The following is a 6259-nucleotide window of genomic DNA, read 5'->3' as shown; positions in this document are numbered from 1 at the left end:
CAGTAGCCCCCGGGACAAAGGCGCGCTCGGACTTGGCTTAGCAGCAAAGCCAAGGGGCAAGTGCGGAGCGCTGCGGGCCCCAACATCCTGTGGCCTTGGTCGACGCGTGGCGACTGATTGGACGTGGGCATCTCCGCTTCCCCATGCTCCCCCAATACCCGCTGGGCTAGGCGGCCACGGCGCCCTACACTGTTATTTCCTCCTCGCAGGCAGCGTGCTTCCTATTCTCCCTTGTTGCTCGAGCCCCTGCTTCCGCTCCCAATCTGACTTGAGCTCTACCCCCTCCATTGCCATGGCGCCGACTAGCATGAAGAAGGGGAAGAAGCCTCTGCCCTCAGCCAACCCGCCTCCGATAATCGAGCCCGCCATTGGCCGGTCACGGGTGCTCAACCTGGAGGCCATGGGCAAGGTCTATCCTGCGCTCGCCTCCAGCTTCAACGAGTGGGGAAAGAAGGTGGCTTGGCCTGCGTCCCGGGCCTCCGTTGACAGCACAGCCACCAAGGTTCGGTTTTTCATTGACGCCTTGTGGGCTAGGCTGGTTCCCCCTTTCTCCGCCATCTTCAACGCAGTGCTTTCCCATTACCAGATTCACATGCTGCATCTTGATCCCCAATCCGTTGCCCTTCTCGCTATCTTCGCCTTTGTTTGCGAGGCCATGGTTGGCATTGCTCCTTCCATTGCCCTCCTGCGCTATTTCTTCTCGCTGCATCTGACCGACCCCTTGTAGTGCTCGGGGTGCCTGAGCTTCCAGTCTATGGCAGAGACGGCTACCTCGGGGATTGATTTTGACCTCCCAACATCCACGAGCGGGTTCCGGATGTGGTGGGTGTATGTGGATGTTGGAGTGCTCAGCCCCCTGCTCTCACCTCTATGGTCGCCCGGCATCCCCAACTCCGGCTGGGGCCATGAGAGGCTCGCGAGCTCTCGCCTATCCTTCGTCTAGCTCCGGTTGAAGAGGTTGAGAGACCTTGGCATGACTGCGCCTTAGGTGGTGAAGGAGTTCCTCCAGCATCGCATTGCCCCTCTCTAGTGCCATTCCTGGCCGATGTGGGCCCTGGCTGGCGACCAGGATCACATGAGGCTTCAGGAGTTTGAGCTCTCGCCCCAAGCACAGAGGATGATGCTTGAGGTCTTGACTGGCAACCCCTCGTCGGGCGACATGTTGCAAGGGGGTGGTCTCTTGTATCTCTGCTCGAATAGGGTTGAGTTCACGGGGCAGATGCCTTCCTTCGACGAATGGGGGTTGCGCTCGGTCAGCCTTGTGGGGCCTCGTGAGAATCCCATCATCGTTGCTCCCCTTCTTGCTGCCAACGCCGTGCTTGCCCCAGGGGTGGATGCAGGGAGGCAAGCATCACTGGAGGATGTAGGCGTGGGTGTTGAGGCGCCGACACTGCTTGAGGTTCCCGAGGCGCCATCCTTGGGAGCCTGTGAGGCCCGCCCTGAGGCGGTCATTCAGGGGGAGATGCAGCCTGCGGCTCCTGAGGCTGGGGCTCCTGAGGTCGACCGCCTTGGTGCTTCCCCAGCCGTGCCCCATGCTGGCCCCACATCCAACGCCTTGGCCGGTTCCGCGTGGACTTCGCCGCGCTCCGCAAGAGGAAGGAGTCTTCGAGCCGCAGTGTTGGCACCATCCGGCCGTTGAAACATAGAAAGTACATCGCCATAGACGAGTAAGTACCTTATCCTTGTGATTCCTCAATCGCTACTTCCCTTCCTGATTGTGGCTCTTCAGGATCCCTTCTTCCAGGCCTGCGGAGTCTCCCGAGAAGCAGCCTCCTCTGGCCTTGCCTTCATCGCTAGCCTTGAGCGCCCCAAGCCTACACATCACCCCTAGCGCGGGGTCGGCTGGAGGAGCAAGCCTGCCTGCTGGGTATCTTGAGCCCGCGCCCTTGCCGCCTTTCCTTCGCTACCTCGCCAGGAGCGCGGCCAACCTACCCAGGGATCCTCCTCTGGTCGTGGATGGCAGCTGGTCGGCGTCCATCCTGGGCCCCTCTCCAAGTGGCGAGTCTGCGCCAGTCCGGGTCCCTTGCGGGGCCTGGCCAGTGCTATGTCTTGAGCTTGCCTTGGTTTTCCTTGAAGAGGAAAGGGTGATGCAGCACAGTAGCGTAAGTATTTCCCTCAGTTTTTGAGAACCAAGGTATCAATCCAGTAGGAGGCTCCTCACAAGTCCCACGAACCTACACAAACAAACAAAGAACTCGCAACCAATGCGATAAAGGGGTTGTCAATCCCTTCACGGCCACTTGCAAAAGTAAGATCTGATAGAGATAATATGATAAGATAAATATTTTTTTTGCTATTTTATAATATAGATGCAAATAAAAGTAGATTGAAAGCTTATATGATAAAGGATAAACTCGGGGGCCATAGGTTTCACTAGTGGCTTCTCTCGAGATAGCATAAGTATTACGGTGGGTGAATCAATTACTGTTGAGCAATTGATAGAAAAGCGAATAATTATGAGATTATCTAGGCATGATCATGTATATAGGCATCACGTCCGTGACAAGTAGACCGACTCCTGCCTACATCTACTACTATTACTCCACACATCGACCACTATCCAGCATGCATCTAGAGTATTAAGTTCATAAGAACAGAGTAACGCATTAAGAAAGATGACATGATGTAGAGGGATAAACTCAAGCAATATGATATAAACCCCATCTTTTTATCCTCGATGGCAACAATACAATATGTGCCTTGCAACCCTTTATGTCACTGGGTAAGGACACCGCAAGATTGAACCCAAAGCTAAGCACTTCTCCCATGGCAATAAAGATCAATCTAGTAGGCCAAACCAAATCGATAATTCAAAGAGACTTGCATAGATAACTCAATCATACATAAAAGAATTTAGAGGAGATTCAAATATTTCTCATAGATAAACTTGATCATAAACTCACAATTCATCGGATCTCGACAAACACACCGCAAAAAGAGTTACATCGAATAGATCTCCAAGAAGAGGAAGGAGAACATGGTATTGAGATTCAAAGAGAGAGAAGAAGACATATAGCTAATAACTATGGACCCGAAGGTCTGTGGTAAACTACTCACAACTCATCGGAGAGGCCTTGGAGTTGATGTAGAGGCCCTCCATGGTGGATTCCCCCTCCGACAGAGTGCCGGCAACGGCTCCAAGATGGGATCTCGCGGATACAGAAGGTTACGGTGGCGGAAATAGATTTTCGGTGGATCCCTTGATGGTTTCGGGGTACATGGGTATATATAGGAGGAAGAAGTACGTCGGTGGATGCCCGAGGGGCCCACGAGATAGGGGGCATGCCCAGTAGGGGTGCGCGTCCTCAACCCTTGTGGATTCCTCGATTGATTCTTGACTTGCACTCCAAGTCCTCTGGATCACGTTTGTTCCAAAAATCACACTTCTGAAGGTTTCATTCCGTTTAGACTCCGTTTGATATTCCTTTTCTTAGGCAAAAAAAACTGCAATACGGGTTGGGCCTCCGGTTAGTAGGTTAGTCCCAAAAATGATATAAGAGTGTAAAGTAAAGCCCATAAACATCCAAAACAGGTAATATAATAGCATGGAGCAATCAAAAAAATATAGATACGTTGGAGACGTATCAAGCATCCCCAAGTTTAATTCCTTCTCGTCCTCGAGTAGGTAAATGATAAAAACAGAATTTTTGATGTGGAATGCTACCTAGCATAATTCTCAATGTATTTCTCTTTATTCTGGCATGAATGTTCAGATCCAAATGATTCAAAATAAAATTTCACATTGACATAAGAAATAGTAATACTTCAAGCATACTAATAAAGCAATCATGTCTTCTCAAAATAACATGGCTAAAGAAAGTTATCCCTACAAAATCATATAGTCTGGCTGTTGCTCTATCTTCATCACACAAAGTATTTAATCATGCACAACCCTGATGACAAGCCAAGCAATTGTTTCATACTTTAGTAATCTCAAACTTTTTCAATTTTTCACGCAATACATGAGCGTGAGCCATGGACATAGCACTATATGTGGAATAGAAGGGTGGTTGTGGAGAAGACAAAAAGGAGAAGATAGTCTCACATCAACTAGGCATATCAACGGGCTATGGAGATGCCCATTAATAGATATCAATGTGAGTGAGTAGGGATTGCCATGCAATGGATGCACTAGAGCTATAAATGTATGAAAGCTCAACAAAAGAAACTAAGTGGGTGTGCATCCTACTTGCTTGTTCACGAAGACCTAGGCCATTTTGAGGAAGCCCATCATTGGAATATACAAGCCAAGTTCTATAATGAAAAATTCCCACTAGTATATGAAAGTGACAACATAAGAGACTCTCTATCATGAAGACCATGGTGCTATTTTGAAGCACAAGTGTGGAAAAGAGATAGTAGCATCGTCCCTTCTCTCTTTTTCTCTCATTATTTATTTCTTTTCCCCCCTTTTTTTCTTTCTTTCTTTTTTTCTTTTTTTATTTTTGGTGGGCTTCTTTGGCCTCTTTTTTCATGGGCTTCTTTGGCCTATTTTATTTTTATAAAGTCTGAAGTCTCATCCCGACTTGTGGGGGAATCATAGTCTTCATCATCCTTTCCTCACTGGGACAATGCTCTAATAATGAAGATCATCACACTTTTATTTATTTACAACTGAAGATTACAACTTGATACTTAGAACAAGATATGACTCTATATAGATGCCTCCGGCGGTGTACCGGGATATGCAATGATTCAAGAGTGACATGTATGAAAAATTATGAGGTGGCCTTGCCACAAATACGATGTCAACTACATGATCATGTAGAGAGCAATATGACAATGATGATGCGTGTCATAATAAATGGAACGGTGGAAAGTTGCATGGCAATATATCTCGAAATGGTTATGGAAATACCATAATAGGTAGGTATGGTCGCTGTTTTGACGGAGGATTATGGTGGGTGTATGGTACCGGCGAAAGTTGTGCGGCACAAGAGAGGCTAGCAATGGTGGAAGGGTGAGACTGCGTATAATCCATGGACTCAACATTAGTCATAAAGAACTCATATACTTATTGCAAAAATCTACAAGCCATTGAAAACAAAGTACTACGCGCATGCTCCTAGGGGGATAGATTGGTAGGAAAATACCATCGCTCGTCCCCGACCGCCACTCATAAGGAAGACAATCAATAAATAAAATTGTGCTCCAACTTCATCACAAAGCGGTTCACCATACGTGCATGCTACGGGAATCACAAACTTCAACACAAGTATTCTTTAAATTCACAATTACCCAACTAGCATGACTCTAATATCACCACCTTTATATCTCAAAATAATTATCAAGTATCAAATTGATCATAGCATCCAATTCACTTTCTATGATAGTTTTTATTATACTCAACTTGGATGCCCATCATGCCAGGACCAATTTTATAACCATAGCAAATACCATGATGTTCTAAGAGACTCTCAAAATAATATAAGTGAAGCATGAGAGATGAACAATTTCTTCAAAATTAAACCACCGCCATGCTCTAAAAGATATAAGTGAAGCATTAGAGCAAAAATTATCTAGCTCAAAAGATATAAGTGAAACGCATAGAGTATTCTAATAAATTCCAATCAAGTGGGCTTCTCCCAAAAGGTGTGTACAGCAAGGATGATTGTGGTAAACTAAAAATCAAAGACTAATACCATACACGACGCTCCAAGCAAAACACATATCATGTGGCGAATAAAAATATAGCTCCAAGTAAAGTTACCAATGAACGAAGACGAAAGAGGGGATGCCTTCCCGGGGCATCCCCAAGCTTAGGCTTTTGGCTATTCTTCAATGTCTTGGGGTGCCTTGGGTTGCCTCCCAACTAGCGCTATCGTTTAACGCCCCTAGCTAGGCATAAAAGCGAAGATAGATCTAAGTAGTGCCATCTTTGACACTTGATTCATAAGTAGCTCGCATTATAGATTCGTAAGGTAATTTAATCTTATTTCTTGGAAAGTGTTCCATGCCTTTCTTTAATGGAAATTGGAATCTAATATTCCCTTCCTGCATAGCAATAATCGCGCCAATAGTTCTAAGGAAAGGTCTACCAAGAATAATAGGGCAAGAAAGATTGCAATCTATATCAAGAACGATAAAATCCATGGGCACCAAATTTCTATTTGCAACAATGAGGACATCATTGATTCTTCCCATTGGCTTTTTAATGGTGGAATCCGCAAGGTGCAAATTTAAAGAGCAATCATCAAGATCATGGAAACCTAGAATATCACATAAAGTTTTCAGAATTGTGGAAACACTAGCACCCAAA

The sequence above is a fragment of the Triticum dicoccoides genome, chromosome 4B (assembly GCF_002162155.2).
Source record: "Triticum dicoccoides isolate Atlit2015 ecotype Zavitan chromosome 4B, WEW_v2.0, whole genome shotgun sequence".
Taxonomy (NCBI): Eukaryota; Viridiplantae; Streptophyta; class Magnoliopsida; order Poales; family Poaceae; genus Triticum; species Triticum dicoccoides.
The sequence above is the reverse complement of the archived record's forward strand: the minus strand, read 5'-3'. Positions refer to the sequence as shown.